Below are 16,946 nucleotides of genomic sequence, written 5' to 3' on the forward strand. Positions count from 1 at the left end.
AAAGTTAAGTAAAAAGAGAATATAAAATGCATTTTTTCATCATTTAAAGCTTTTTTTCTTTTTTGAGACAGCGTCTCACTCTGTCACCCAGACTAGTGTACAGTAGCATGATTATGGCTCACTACAGCCTCACTCTCCTGGGTTCAAGCTATCCTCCCACCTCAGCCTTCCAAGTAGCTGGGACCACAGGTGTGCGTCAACATGCTTGGCTAACTTTTGACTTTTTTTGTAGAGAACATGTCTCGCTATGTTGCCCAGGCTGGTCTCGAACTCCCGGACACAAGTGTTCCTCCCTCCTTGGCTTTTCAAAGTGCTGGGATTATAGACGTGAACCACTGCACCTGGCCCATTTAAATTTCTTGTATTCGTTGTTTTAAAATTTTATCATGTAGAGTTTCTGTTTTACTTAATAGGTTGAATTATTGATATTTAGGCTATTTCTAACACCTTGATAATTCTTCTTTGTCCACATTTTGGGTTTGTTTTGGTTAAAGTCATGGAGTGGCATCACTAAAACAATGACTGAGAGCATATTTGGGTCTCTTGATAAGCAGGACCAGACGGCTTTCAAGAGAAGTTGTGCCAGCTTCCACTATCACCAATAACAAATGAGTGCCGGTCCAGAACCCCCTTGAACAGGCTTATTTTGCATGTCGCACCTAGTCTTTGTTACTCTAGGGTTCATTCTCTGAAAATAAGTTGTTTTTAGCCCTTGGCTTTTTTTTTTTTTTTTTTTTTTTCCTTTTTGCTGTCGTTAATCATGAGATAATGGTTTTCTGATAACTTTAGCCCATTTAAAAACGCATGGCCCCTATGGTAGTCTGGGAATATAATTGGTTGGGTTGACATTGTAGCACACATGCCAGTCTCAAGTAATGTGAGGCCTCTGGAGATACTGATGTTCGTTTGGTCCTAGAACCCCTTGTGAATCTGAGTTCCACCCTCATTCATAATATTCTAGATGTGAGATATCTCTTTGTTCTCAGACACAGCAAAATAGGAATGGGAAAGTGTTCCTTGAGGCTTTAGCAATTCCCTTTGAGCTGAGCGCTCTAAAGCTTTTCAGGAATAAAGAAGCTCATCTACGCAGGAAGTTTCTCCCGTAGGAACCACAGTCGGCACTGGACAAAAGTAGACCACCTCTGCTCGATAGCCACAGAGGTCATTAGTGGCTAAGGGCATAGGTGTCTTCTACTTCTAAACAGCGTTTTGAAGCTTTGGGTGCCAAAGATACTCTTACAACCACCACCATGTCCTCTCCACCCTCCTAAAGGGCCAGATACACACAAACTGTATACACTCAAACTCTGTCCCTAATACCTGGAGCAAGACTGTGTTGGTCTCTGCTGCTTTGGTCCTGCTCGGAGCAAATTAGGTTAGGTCAGAGGGAAAGATTGTTCTTATTCATTCCATTGGTATACAGCCTCTCCCACCAGGAACTCTGCTTCGTCTAGTTTCCTAAGTGGGCTTTGTGTTTTCGTGTTTTCTTGCACGCTAGGGGATTTCACAAAGAAAGGGACTCCAATTTCACAAATCTATTTCTTAAAAGGAAAAGAGTTAATAAAAGGTTCATTTCTAGGCTCTGAAATGTAAACCCGTGAGACCTCCTGCCCTTATAACTATACTGCCATTACCACCCACCCCCGTGTCAGAAACTTCATTCATTCTGCTCATCCAGCTCTTGTGTATCACGTTATTTTTCCTTTTAAAAAATTCATTTTTCTCTCTGCTTTCTCAACAGCCAGATCTGCCAGTGAGCCTCAGGCTTTAGGAACTGAAGAGGTAAGAATTCTGAAATATTTTCTTCTAGAATCTTGAATTTAACCAGAACTTAAAGAGGAAAAAAAATGTTAAGTGGTCTATAGATGAAAACGTGATATTTTATTGAAAGAAACAGTCATAGAGTCCTTATCAATCGTGACATGACTTCAGGATTTAAAGAAAAAATGGCTGTCTTTAATGATATTTAAAATTGATTTTCATCCAGACTTTTTTCATTTTCTTCTAAAAACCTGAGTTGGAGAGCCTTTGAGGCTGCTGCCTTAACAGAATGTATCCCTATGGCACAAACATCATTAATAGGTGGCAGACATTGAGGGCATACCCTGTGCAAGATAAAACCTCAGATGAGGCAGATTAAGTCAGAGAAAAGTAAACCCTGTTCTTAACAGATGGTTGTAAACATTGTAAGGGCTTTTCCAGCAGCAGCAGCAGCAACAACAATAACAAAAGGTCAATCTAATGCTATAGGTGTTTCATCTTGAAGAAGCTTATTTAGCTTTTGGAACTAGCTATAGCATTTGAATCTTGTTGTGGACTTGAAAGGTAACCATAATCCTAGACAGGTGATAATCTGTTGGCCTACTCCAAGATACACAGTTTCCTGTAGTCAATGACTTAGATCCCCCCCACCCCCACATTTTAAGATGTAACTTCATTATGAAAAATGCCAAGCATATACCAAAGTAGAGAGAATAATATAATGAATTCCTACATCTCCATCACCCAATTTCAACAGTTGTCAACTCGTGGCTGGAATTGTTTCATTTATACCTCTACCTACTTCTCTTCTTTCCCCATTGGATTATGGGCACTTGTTGAATTGTTGGGCTTTCAATTGTTTATTTACATAACCGTTTAGGGAATACAGCAAATGCTAATAAAAAATAAAACCTACTCATAACCTGACTTGCTTTACTGGAGCTAATCATCCATCCATTTATGCATTCAGCAGGTATTTATTTCATGTTGACTAGGTATCAGACCTTCCTTAGGATAAGAGGATCAATTTTCCTCAACTCATGTTTATAAGGTTTGCAAATTTGGACTTTGGATATCTCCAAATGAGGTGATCTGTCAGAGATGTACTGACAATGAAACAATGGCCTTCATCATACAACTCTGTCAAATGTAAACATTCAGAATATGCCATAAGTTTTGAAACCCGTTTTTGATGTTTCTTCACTTTTGAATATATTGGAAACATGCAAGCATAAAACAAAACAAAGCTCCCAATCCTCTGATGGACCTTCCTGTTTTATCACAAACACTCATCCAGCCATCTGCCTCCCTTTCAAGAATACAAGCTCTACGAGAGCCAGAATAGCAAATAACTTCCTAACCATTTGCCTCCAGCATCTAGCAAGGTGTCTGGCACTTGTTATATATTTAATAAAACTGTTGAATGAATGGACAAAAGAATTCATGCCAGATACTGGGAATATAAACATGAAAAATACACAGGCCTTGGCCCAGAGTTGTTCAGTCTCACAGAGGAGAAAAGTGTGTAAAGAAGGATGTGCTTGTGTCCAGCTGAGTAAGGTGGGAGCAGGGTGTGGTGGATGCTGCTGGAGGAGAGAACCAAGATGGGGAGGGAAGAAGCTTGAAGGGAAAGGGGTCTTTGAGCTATCCATGAGGTGCCTTCAGTCAGAGAAGTAGGGAAGGGCATTCCAAGAATAAGAAATCACATGTAAGTGTACACAGAGGCCCCAGAGGGCATGACTTATTCCAGGAAGCTTTAGAAATTTAGGGTGGCCAGGGCGTGGCCAGAAAGTAGCCAACTGAGGAGATGAGGCTAGAGCAGAAGGCTGGTGAAGCCTGGGAGGGACCCTAAGGGGCAGGCTCCAGAGTCTGAATTTGCTCTGCTGAGTGGGGAGGCAGAAAAGGGCACACAATCAGAATTTTTTTTTATAGGATAATTCCTTAGGCAGCAGAGAAGTGGGGAGAGACTAATGGAAGGGAGACGAGTGGAGGTCTTGGGTCTGGAAATGTTGGGCTGGATTTGGGAGAACTGAGGAAATTGTTGATTAAAGGTGAGAAGTAAAGGAGAGGAAGATGTCTAGAATAACTCCCAGATTTCTTTTTCTGGAACAATGAATGGGTGGTGATAACTGTACTACAAAACAGGAAGGGAAGAACTGATTCAAATCTGTGGAGCAGCCACATTCACGTGAGTATGTGCAGGAGGCTGCTCCCTATGGACAGAGCAGTGGTTCTCAGTCCTGGCTGCATGTCGGAGCCTCCAGGCGAGCATCTAGAAACCCTAATTCCAGGCCCTACCCAGACCAGCTGAATCAGAATCTCCATGGTTGGGGCCTGAACATCTATAGGTGTTCCTTAAAGCTCCCCAGGTGACCTTAACGTGCAGCCAGGGTTAAGAATCTCTGGTCTAGAGCTGATTGGAAGAAAACCCTTTGTGCATGTGTGCTTTTAAGACCATGTATCGCTTTTGCTACCCTATAGTCAAGTTCTTTTGGATTTAAGTACCTAATGTCTTTTAGGTGAGGGCTGAGATATCCCATATTCTATCAAATGCTACTAATAATGACTCTTTTATAAGTATCTGATGTTCTTTGAGTTGATTTCTGTCATAGTAATAAGTATGCTTAAATTTTTCAAATCAATCCAAGCAGAGTTTGTCAATGGAGTTTGCTGGCACGTCCAATGGGACAATTCTTCATTATCCTCTTTGGTATCCCTGTCCTTGGTTCACAAAAGGCTGTGACATCTTCCAGTCATTGTGACATCCAGAGCACTCTAGGGAGACATCGTGAACATGGTGAACTACTGTGTCTTTGCACACAACTTTAAAGAGGTTATTTGGCATTTTCCACTCACCTAAAAGCATTTTTCATTCATACAAAATCAGTGGTTTCAGTTATGCTCAGTAGTTCCTGATGTAAGTAGTCTCTGTGCTAACAAAGGCAAGAAGCTAAACAAAGTAGACAAGTAAAAGGAAGTATCATTCTGTACTGTCAGGGGGATTTTCAGAATATTTGGTCTAGTGCTAAATTTAGTTTTCAAAGTATATACATGGAAGCAAATTAAACATGAGGTAATGGTCAAATATTGAGGTTAGAAGCAAAATACTATCCAGGCATTATTGAACAGCAACTGTGATAAAAGATGTATTAGTTTTCTATGACAGCTGCAACAAATTATTACAAGCCTAGTGGCTTAGAACAACACAAATGTATTATCTTACCATTCTGTAGGTTAGATTCTATAGGGATTTCACCAGGCTGAAAGCAAAGTATCAATAGGACTGTGTTTCTTTCTGAAGGCTCTCTGGGTTGGATTTATTTCCTTGCCTTTTACAGCTTCTAGAGCTTCCTCCATCTTCAAAGCCAGTAGCATTGCCTCTCTCTCTGTCTTTCTACCATAGTCACGTCTTCTTAATTTTTAGCCAGGAAAGGTTCTCTGATTTTTTAAAGATGCTTGTGATAAGATTGAACATACCTGGATAAGCCAGGCTAATCTCCTCATCACCAGGGCCTCCATTTAATCACATCTTTGAAGTCCCTTTATCTGTAAGGATATGTATTTACAGGTTCCTGGGATTAGGACTGAACATATTTGGGACCTATTATTCTGCCTACTACAAAGTCAAAGAGACTAATTCTTCAGAACGGTGGAAATGCTTCAGATAGCAGACCATCTAATGTCTAAGTGTATAGGATTAAAACGTTAACATTTCCAACATTGATGAAGGCAATTCTCATCTTGGTTCTACAGTTCTCACTTTGCAGGTCCAGGTACTGAAGCCTTTTGGTTTTCTTGAAGTATCTGGCATTGGATCAAGGGGACAGGTTGAAGTCCAATGGCTCCTTTCTTGGCCAGACTTTTGGGTACTATAGATGTGACCCCTAGAGAGTATGCTGCTTTCATCATTTCTCCAACTCTGGAGGGTTTGCCTACAGTGTACAGGTTACAAGGTCTTGAATAGAACCAAAGAAATGTGAGGTTTTTATTTTATGCTGTTATGTCTGCCTGTCATTTTATATATTATTTATTAGGCTTTAAAATGTGGAAATTGGAGGAAAAAATAACATAATAATACAGAACCTCACTGGAGTGGTATTTATTATAGCCAATTTCTAGGTATGGTATAATTTCCTCCATACATTAAGTCATCCCCACAAAGTAAGAAACCGTTTCTTGCCTGGTGTATGAAATAGATCACTGGGTTATTTTTTTTTTTTAAATCGTCTTTTGAGTAGAATATGGCTGGAAATTTATGGTGAAGATTTAAAAATTTTCAGCTTTTTTTTTTTTTTTTTTGTAGCAAGTCCTCTTAAAATCCACTTTTAGACACTTCAGCAATACAAACCTTAAGTCCAAACCTAGAGCTAGCAGCAGGGCAACAAACTGCCCTTATTTGCCAAGACAGGGCTTTCCTGGGACACAGGACTATCGGTGCTAAAACTGGGAGAATCCGGGGCAAATCAGGACAGTTGGTCATTCCAGATGCCTAACAAAATGACTCTAATAGAAAGTAGCTGTCACATTGATGCATTGTTAAAATATAAATTTTGAGTGAACCAAATAATGACCATATCCCATAATATTTGGGTTGAAAACGGGGGTTAATCTAACTCTTTTGGAAAATCTATATCTATATATGCATGTTTGTTCAGACCAGCTTAAAAAGACCAAAAAAGCCCCTAAGATTCAGAACTGAGAAGCAGCAGCCACGTTTGTAGTCACAAGCCCTAGCTGCCCTTTCAGTTCTCCTGTGTTACCAGCAGGCTTCTGCACGTTGCCTCTGATGATGGAAGCTTTAAAAGCTTTGTTACTGAGGTGACCACGGGACTTCGCTGAATCTTTTTCAGCATGTCAGCCTGCATGGAAGTTATAAAACCCAAGTTTGCCAATGCAGCGCAGAGCTCTCTTAGCTTTAATCCTGCCTTTCATAGAGCAAAATTGAACTTTTCCCTGCTAAGAGATAGCATAGACTGTTCAGAAAGAGGTAAGTATTAGGAAGACTATCTTGAATGCCCAGGGGGAGGGGATTGGACTGGATCATGTCTTGGAGTCTTATTTGGTTCTAAGAGCATGGCGCTTCCTGACTTCCCAGCAGTGGAGCATGAGCCACTTACCCCCATGTAAAGTTGCTGCATCTGGGTAAAGACGCTTGCTGGGCCTTTCCACACTGCTTCTGCAGTACTCTGCCCACATCATCCATAGCAAAGCCACACTGAGAAACCATGAAAACTGAAGGTCCTGGGGCCTCATCCCTTACATTTCTGTGGCTTTTCTTTGGAGAATTTTGTTCTCTAAATCATTAGGACTAAGCAAAGAGAGCTGTAATCGTACTTGAAAGAACAATAAATTAGCTTCCCTAGAATAGGCATTTGACTTTTAGGAGCTAAAAGACTTCTTTTTTAAAAATGTATTTAATCGTTTCCTGTCTTCCAAAATTTCCTACTTGGTAGATCCAAAGCATATTTCAATTCTTTTTTTTTTTTCCTTTCCAAAAAAGATTCAGCACTATCAGTCATTGAAGTAGAATCTGGCTTTCTGGCAAGGATGGGGCCTGGACAGAATTGTGAATTATTTTGATTTTTTTCCTCAATCTCTTTTTGGGTTTCTTCCTTTCAGGACTTTCAATCCTGGTTTCATTTTGCTAGGATTAGCCTCATTTCAACTTCAAATCTTTACTGATTTTTGTGAATCAACAAGTTTCAGAAGAAATGAAAACACATCAAGTTCTTATGCTGTAATTTAAACTTAGGTTCTTTAATTGTTTTTCAAGGAGAAATTGGAGAGTAAATGTAAATAAGGATCAAAATAACTATTTATCTGGGTACAGCGCTTCCTTCCAGGGTGATGGAATGTCTCGGAACTAGATAGTGGTGATAGCTGCACAACACCGTGAATGTACTAACTGCCATTGAATTGTACACTTTACAATGGCTAATGGTAATTTTATATGTGAATTTTACCTCAATTCAAAACAAAATGCTGACTGAACGTCAAGAGGAAAAAAGAAAAAGACTGTTTCCTCCTACCTTCAAATTCTGGAAGAAGTGTGAATCCGTTTTAATACACTCATATTAAATTTCTATACCAAAGTTGTTCTATTCTGTTCCATTGCTGGGAGCAGGTATTTGGATGTAATCGTGTCTGCAAGGTAGAACTAATTAGGAAACCCTTGAGAGGTAAAAGAGGAACATCTCTGAGAGTTAAGATACTAGTTGTTTATTCTTTAGCTGTGTAGTTTTTGTTACTATGTTGTAGACTGGCCTATACTTTGCAGAGCTGGTCACAGTAAAAAATTGCTTTTAAGTTTAAAATTTTAAAATACTGGACTTTTTTCCACCTATCGTGGGATAGAATTTGCACCAGCTAGGCTGGAAAGTGTTTTAATAGCCTATAGTAGCAGACTGCAATTCGTAGTGATAAAAGGGAGAGTCCATTTGGGAGGTCGAGGCGGGCGGATCACGAGGTCAGGAGATCAAGACTATCCTGACTAACACGGTGAAACCCCGTCTCTACTAAAACTGCAAAAAAAAAAAAATGAGCCAGACATGGTGGCGCGTGCCTGTAGTCCCAACTACTGGGGAGGCTGAGGCAGGAGAATGGCATGAACCCGGGAGGCGGAGCTTGCAGTGAGCCGAGATCGCGCCACTGCACTCCAGCCTGGGCGACAGAGCGGGACTGTCTCAAAAAAAGAAAAAAGGAGAGTCCAGATGTAATAACTTTAATGAAATGAGAGCAAGGTAACAAATTTCATATATATAAATACTTTTTATTAAAAATCTCCTTAAGACATTCCCAAGCACCATGACTTGATGGGGATTTGTTTCAAGGCGCGACTGCAGAGGGGTGCGCAAGCAATCCTTAGCTTCATCGTGAAACTTTAGGACTTTAAATTTCTTTTAGATTTAGAGACAACCATTTTAACCTTTCTACAGAGATGTAACTAGGCAACCAGTATAGCACTTAACCAGTGCATAGCATTCAAACTTCCTAGCCATTTACATCATTTTTTAAAAATACTATTTAAATCTCTCTGTTAGCTTTGGCATATGCTGCCATGTAACCTTTAATTTCTTAGAAATATCATGTAAACCCGCAGCTGTAAAATGGTATGGTTCCTGGAAGCCCAGCATTGTCCAATGTTAATAAGGAAGTCAGCTTATAAGAAGAGCAGTAACAGCGTTGAAAGGTAGCCACATGTACTGTGTTTATAATTGAGAATTTAAAAAGGAGGTTTCATGTTTGTTGTGTGAATTTATGAGTTTAAAATCATATCCATGGCAGATGGTAATGAGCACTTCTTACAGTATGATTCATGGAAAAATATACATTCATAGAGATAAAATTAGATTTTATTTTAGTTGATTAGGTGGTAACTAGGGATATCTAGATCAATAAGCACAAACTTATTGAAAGCTTTTTCTGTACCAGGCACTATATCATTTATATACTATAACTGCTATATACTGTATACTATAACGGGCATATACTATATACTGTATACTATAACCGGTATATGATCCTTTTTTATGGCAATTATGATTTTATTTTTAGTTAGTTTTTTTTTATTATGAAAGGAATTCATGCAGGAAAAAAAAGAATATATGTGAAAGATTTTAAAAATTCAAGTAGTAGAGACAGGCATAAATGAAAAATAAAAGTGTTTCTTTCCACCAACTTTTAGCCTCAGTCCCTAGAGGCAATCACTGTTGAGAGTTTCTTGTGTCTCTTACAGAGATTTTTCATCTCCTGGTTAATCTGTATCAAAAAGGTGAGTATAAGTGCCATTGAACCATCTGTTCATAAGCTTTTCTTCTGAGCTAAATTTTACATTTTGAGACACTATTATGCTTCTTTTTAAAATGTGCCTTTTAAAACTGAAAGAAAAAAAAATGTCAGAACCAAAGTGATGCTAACAGAGAGGGCTGGTGGTAGTGAGAACTACAGCTGAAGGATGTTAATGTGTAGTTTTAGCCTCTGTTAACATTTACATGTGGAACTTAAGTAATAAACCTTAATGTAGTTCTTTTATGATTTTCAAAGTCATCTGGGGTATATTATCTCCCTTTATCCTTTAGATGACCCTGCAATGCAGGAACTGTTTATTTTACAAAGGAGGAAGCTGTGGTTCCCAGAGGTTAAGTAATGTGCTTAGGGTCACACAGCTGAAAAGTGACAGAATCAAGACAGAATCGAGTCTTTTCCAACTAGTCTTGACCCAGACCACGTGGTAACTGTGAGGAAGAGAGAAGTGCAGTTACACCTCTGTGGCTTCTGCAGGAAAAGGCTGTGAAGTGAAGGAGATGGGTGCAGACTGAAAATCTGGGCAGTTGTTTTGATTCAGCCCCCGGACAAGTTATTTAAGGCAGTAGAAACAAATTAAGGTGGCTGCTTCTCTCCTCCTAGTTTCCTCAGTGGCTATTCTGTTCCGATTTTGTTAGGCTGTTTAGGTAACACTGACCACAGGGGAGGAGACTTGACCCATGCTGAGGAAGCCACAGTATTTCATCCCCAGACCACAGTGGTTAGTTCAGAGGGTGGGCCTGCCATCAGCAGGGGCCAGGAGGTTCTTCCTCTAGAATTTTCCAACTCAAGTTGAGAGGAGAGGTCCCATCCTTTCTGGTCCCAAGGCAGTAAGAATCACATAAAGCTGTGTTTCAGTCTGTGGAAAGAATCAGATCCAGTGCACAGAGGGGAAGCAGAGAGAGTCAGAGAGAGAGAAAGGAAAGAAGGAGAGAGCTCAGTCATAATTGCAGTCCATGAATCCAGTCCACATGAGCCAATACATTCCCATGTTTTGCCCAAGCTAATTCAAGTTGTGATTAAAAGAGTTTTGACTTATACCTCCAGGCCTTAGTTTCCTCATCTGTAATGTGGAGGTTGTAATATTCACCCTGACTCTACCTGAAATACGTAAATATCAATTGAGATAATGAATAGGAATACACTGTATAAATTGTAAAATATGACACACATATAAGATGGTATTATTCAATGATATGTCACACTGAGTTAGGAAAAGTTGAAAGAGCGAAATTACCACTTATTTGGAAAACAAGTGAGTGCTTTCTAAGAACCATCTGATGTTATGCAGAGTTAAATGAAAGCTGCCAGGGTCCTCCAGATCTTCTTTTGAGACCTTCTTTCAAGTACTCTTTTTTTTTTTTTTTTTTTGAGACGGAGTCTCGCTCTGTTGCCCAGGCTGGAGTGCAGTGGCCGGATCTCAGCTCACTGCAAGCTCCGCCTCCCGGGTTCACGCCATTCTCCTGCCTCAGCCTCCCTAGTAGCTGGGACTACAGGCACCCGCCAGGTCGCCCGGCTAGTTTTTTGTATTTTTAGTAGAGACGGGGTTTCACCATGTTAGCCAGGATGGTCTTGATCTCCTGACCTCGTGATCCGCCCGTCTCGGCCTCCCAAAGTGCTGGGATTACAGGCTTGAGCCACTGCGCCCGGCCTCAAGTACTCTTTTAAGTTCTAATCAATACCCATAATGAATACAAAGATAGAGCTTTTACCTTTCTGGCCTAGATTTATTCAATGGGTTTCTCTTTTCTATCCCCAACCCTGTTCTATAACATACACACACACACACACCCTAGACAAAAAATAAACAAAATGTCATTATTAATATTTCAACATTTTAGCCTTTTTACTTAAAAGACCTTTATAGATTCATGTTAAATATTAATAACATTTTGGCTTCATTAAAGAAAAATCAAGGAAAATAAATCTTAAAGCAGTTATTTTAGATATACTTCATGGGAATGATATAGTTGAGGTGATTCTGGAGATAGGAAGTTATTTGTTTTGGGGTCAGATAGGATCAAGATCCATCTTTTCCTTAATGGACTTATGTCTTTGCTATAAGCTCTAAGTAATCAAAATCTACTTGAGATTATAACTTATTCATGACACAAAAAGCATCACTTCACTTTTATAGCATTTTTCACTATATATGATAATACCTCTCAATGAGGAAAAACAGATGGTACCTCTCTGAAATCTTAGATTTGCCATTTAGGCAGTTTTTATTGTAGCAAGTGTCTCTTTCTTTATATTTGATAATTACAACCAAAAAATGGCTTAAAGCTTCAATCGAAGTGGAATACCATATGCAAAAAAGTTGATGTCACCGTGGAAATATAATTTATAAGCATGAAGAAGCATGACATATCAACCCGAAAATGTTTTGCTTTCCTCACATTTTAAAATCTGTGAAATGTAGCTACCACCTTCACTGTTCTCATAAGTCTATGTGACTATGCCTTCACCTTACACAATTGCCAATGAGCATTGGTGTGAGGCTGAATTGATGCTGTCTGACCACTCTACACCTCATCTAGCCATTGTTTATCTTTGCCTGGGCTTGTTATTAACCCCGTGAATGTCAGTGTTTTCATATAAACTGAGAACTTTGAATAAGTTCATATTCTGAATAGGGCATACTCAGCCCTCAGGAAACGTCAGCTGTATTGGAAACAGGTGGCATCCTCAAACTGGTTAATTTCAAGAGCACTTAGTAAAGAGAGTATTTCCAAGGATGAGGGCAGAGTATAGGAAAACTGCAAGGGAGAATGCAGTTTCCCAGGGCTCCTGTGTTATCCTTTGGCCTGAGGTATGAGGACAGTGAGGAAAGGACCTCCTTAGTGGAGCTGTGGCCTCCAGGAAAGGAATATAGCCAGATTATAATGATCCTGCAGGCAGAGAACCCAGGAAACAAGTAGCCTGAACTGATTCTTCCACTTATTCTGATTGCCTGCTCATGCTCCTCATTGGCCAAACCCAACTGGGAGGCAAAGAGCAAGGAAGTCTGCTACTGGCTTCATGCAGTTTAGTTTCCTGGGGCATAAACCAGGTGGATGGAGAATGGATTTGGAGGGACAAATGGAAGATACACAGCACAGTTAACCTTCATCGTGGAAGTCTTGCATGAAGGAAATGGCAGCATTTCCAAAAAGTGTAGATAACTTAGAAAAAAAAATTGTTTTAACCAGCTTTCACTTTTTTATTAATTTTACTTAGTCAAGGTCATAGCCCATGTTCAAATGGACCCGGCTACAATGGTAGCATTTGGACAGAGTTTAGTTGTTTGTGTGGTGAAAGATGATCTGGAGGAGCTACACAGAGAGAGAAAACCACCCTATGTTTTCCCTATTCACAGACAGATGGCAACCTCAACTTACAGTTTAAGTTTGCTACAAAAAGTAGCTGGACACCTCAGAGCACCTTTAGATAGCCACTTTCTTGGGCCTCCCAACATCAAAGGAAATGACTGTTATTCCCCAAGAAATGCCATGCCTGGCTAGTGGATTGAGTGGCCAGTTTTTGGTGTTGTCCAGCTTGCTTTGAATCTCAGATGAATTATTTTCATTTCTTTGAGCCAGGGACCAGGATTACTTGCCTTGATCTAATCTAGATTAACCACTCTGATCCACTGAAAATGAATAAATCCACTGAATCAGATAAATTCGTTGGGGAAGTATTTGTGGCAGCACAAAATGATGGACAAAACAAATGTGGAATGCTATCCTAAAGCACAAACCTCCTCTGTGGATGGGAAAATTCCCTGACTTGGGAAGTGCTGGGAAGGGTTGGGTCAGTGAGAGGCAGTGTGGTGTAGAGAAAAGAGCTGGGGCGGTGGAGTTAAAACTAACTGAAGTTAGCGTAGCACTGACTGTGACCACCTTGGCAAGTTACTGAACTTTCTCAACCTTAAGTTTCCTAGTATGAAAAATGAGAATAACTTGACTTGCTGTAAAATTAATTGAAATTATATATGCAAAATTAAGGCAGTGTTTTCCACACAGTAGTCATGCAAATACCTCTTTAGGATGTATACACTTGTTGAAAACAACCATTTGGAAGTACAATTGAGATTTTTAAAAAATGCACATATTTGATATATGTAATTTGATGAATATGCCTATGCTCCTTTAAAAAATTATTTCTTAACAGCTTTATTTATGTATAGTTGATATACAATAAATAACACACATTCAAAGGGTATGATTCGATGAATTTTGATTGCATACACCCATGAGACCATCATCACAAACGAGATGATGAACATATTCATTCAAAAGTTTCCTCATGCTCCATGATCATCTCTCCCTTCTATCTCCCTCTCAGTATAATTACACTGAGATACATCCATGCTGTATGCATCAACTATTTATTCTTTTTATTCTTGGGTAGTATTCTATTGTACTGGTAAACCACAATGTTTATCTGCTTACCTATTAGTGGTAATTACTCAATTATGGTTTTGTTTGTTTTTGTTGTTTTGAGACAAGGACTCGCTTTGTCACCCAGGCTGGAGTACAGTGGCATGATCGTAGCCTCGACCTCCTGGGCTCCAGCGAACCTGCCACCTCAGCCTCTCCAGTAGCTAGGACCACAGGTGCACACCACCACGCTTGGCTAATTTTTAAATGTTTTTGAAGAGATGGGGTCTCATTATGTTACCTGGGCTGGTCTTGAATTCCTGGGCTCAAGTAATCTTCCTACCTCAGCCTCAATTTTTTAAAATTCCATTTTCTTTCTTCTTTCCTCATTAAGAGTGTAAGAGAAAGTTTTAGAATTCCATGTTACCACAGCTGACATCTCATTAACATCCTCCAGGAGTAGGGCAGTTTACAACAATTGGGTATAAATGCAGATATAATAGTAATTGTGTTTGTTAATCCCTGGTTTAGGTTGGGTACACAGCTGGAATCTGGTTCTTTCTGCTTCCTAGGCTTGCTTTTGTTTCTTATCATAAACAAGCAACCTGGAGGAAACACCACAAATGTGGTGTATCCATACAATGGATTATCCAGCCATAAAAAGGAACAAGGTACTGATACATGCTACAGTGTGGATGAACCCTGAAAACACTGTGTAGGTGAAAGAAACCAGACACAACAGGCTACATATTATATGATCCCAGGCACTGAAATATCCAGAATAGACAAATCCATAGAGACAGGAGGTAGATTAGTGGTTTCAGGCTAGGGGAGAGGGGAGAGGGAAGAGGGGAAGGGGAAGTGACTGCTAATGGGTATGGGTTTGCTCTTTCTTGTTTTGTTTTGTTTTGTTTGTTTGTTTGTTTGTTTGTTTGTTTGTTTGAGACGGAGTCTCGCTCTGTTGCCTAGGCTGGAGTGCATTGGAGCGATCTCTGCTCACTGCAACTTCTGCCTCCAGAGTTCAAGCAATTCTCCTGCCTCAGCCTCCCAAGTAGCTGGGACTACAGGTGTGTGCCACCACGCCGGGCTAATTTTTGTATTTTTGGTAGAGACGGGGTTTCACCATGTTGGCCAGGCTGATCTCGAACTCTTGACCTCAGGTGATCTGCCTGCCTCAGCCTCACAAAGTGAGCTACTACGCCCAGTCGTTGGGTTTGCTTTTTGGGGGTGATGAAAATATTCTGATATTTGATCGTGGTGTTGGGTACAGAATTCACAGTCTAATCTGTGACTATACTAAAAACACTGAATTGTATACCTTCGAAGTGAACTTTATGGTATTTCATTGTATCTCAATAAAGTTGCTATTTTATAAAAGCAGTCTGAAAAACTTTGGGAAAAATAAACATTCAAGGGAAGCCATTAATTTAATTCGCTCCCTCCTCCTTTTTTTTTGTTTGCCAAAGGGAAAACTTAAAGCTTTTTAACTCATTGGTTGTACTGCACCTATATTTCCAGGTGTTGAGCACAATGTAGAACTTTCTTGCATTAGAAAATAAAAATGTGGCATCTGCAGATAAATTGTGTTTGCAGATACAAGGTAGTTCAGTGCCGTACTGTTTTGGTTTATTGGAGATAATAAAGGCCCTGTACCTACTTTGGCTTTTTTGTCTTTTCCTTTACTTTTTAAAAATAACATGCATTCAGATTGTCTAATCACTCTTTCCTCTAGCCTTACTTAGTTAACGAGATACAGGATATCCTGTCAGTAAAGCATCTTAGCTAAATCAGATTATTTATCAAACTCCTAACCACAGTAGATACAACTGAGTGAGTAAAATAGAAGTCCAAGTACTCAAAATAATCCTTGGAAAGGAAAAGAAGCCGGGAGATCAAAATGAGTAGTGATTTAGTCATGGGTAAAACTTTGGTTTCAGGCAGCTGTGGAGGATGGGAATAAGGACAGACTTCCTCCCTTTCTAATTGTCTTCCTTCACCTGGTGAAACACTGCCTTATTTAGAATGCTTTTAGCCGCTCAACTGCTATGAATCAGGACCAACATTGTAATATCTGGAAATAGAGCTCCACCTGGTCTATTCCCAACAAATCATTGTTTCCTGAGTACATGAGATTTGTGGTTGAGAAAAGGCATTTTTTTCACCTGCCCTCAAAAATCTTACTAGCCAAGGTTGGAGTTTTGGTGTCATTTAGTTTAGATCTTAAAGTGAAAGAAAGGTATTATTAACCCAGGGTAAAAGTAAAACCAATGTAACTCTACTCAGAAATGTTACCTTTGCTTTTTGCTATAACTTGGTAAATTATTTTCCCAAGGTGACTTGGAAACATTTATGTCACAGTGTGTGTTTAGCTTGGGTTTTCTGTTATATTCTTTCCAGCTCTGGCATACAACAGAAAATTCCATAACTTTCCATTTTACTCTGGCACTGGAAGAATATGGCTCCCAGCAATGTTCCTTTGAGTATTACTCTAGAAATATATTCATTCCGTTATGTATTAAGAATCTACAACACAAAGTACACCTGGAAGATGGTTAAGTGGCTTCTTCAATAAGAAGCCCATCTTCAATAAGATAAAATTCAATAAAGTAAGTTTTTCTTCAATATTTATAGGTTCTTAGTTGGAATTACCCCCTGTAACAAAAGACAGATTAAAAAGCAAAAACAAACAAGTTTATTAACATGTTTATTTCATATACACATAGTACACATGGGAGACACACAAAGATTGAGTAGTTCCTAAAGAGATGGCTTTGAATTCCAGTTTATAGAGCATCTTCAGCAAAGAACAGTACATTCTTTAGAGAAGTGACAAGACGATGGAAAAGAACTTTGAGTCTCTAACTGGGCCAACTGTGGGGAAGGCAAATAAATGGCAGATAAAAGCAAGTTAGTAATCCTTGTTCATGTAGATTCCTCTCATACCATCTCCAGGCCAATAAGCATCTAAAGTTGTCCCCAGTAATTAGCCTTTGTTCTCCCCAGTACAGAAGGAGGGGAGTG

The 16,946-nt window shown here is 39.5% G+C and overlaps 1 protein-coding gene across 7 annotated transcripts in view; it reads left to right on the forward strand.

Annotated features, from left to right (window-relative positions):
• Positions 1 to 16,946, forward strand: part of GNG2 (G protein subunit gamma 2) — a 128,058-nt gene that overhangs the window by 15,681 nt on the left and 95,431 nt on the right. For 5 of the 7 annotated variants that reach the window (XR_004057208.1, XR_004057209.1, XM_030929894.1 and 2 more), the window contains exon 2: positions 1,742 to 1,782. The exons of 1 other annotated variant lie outside the window; for it this stretch is intronic. The gene's annotated coding sequence lies outside the window, so the exon portion shown is untranslated. Of the gene's footprint in view, positions 1 to 1,741; positions 1,783 to 9,496; positions 9,533 to 16,946 lie in introns of all 7 variants that reach the window. One more of the 7 variants, XM_030929896.1, reaches the window with a different exon arrangement.

Source organism: Rhinopithecus roxellana, chromosome 5, assembly GCF_007565055.1.
Source record: "Rhinopithecus roxellana isolate Shanxi Qingling chromosome 5, ASM756505v1, whole genome shotgun sequence".
NCBI classification, from domain to species: Eukaryota; Metazoa; Chordata; class Mammalia; order Primates; family Cercopithecidae; genus Rhinopithecus; species Rhinopithecus roxellana.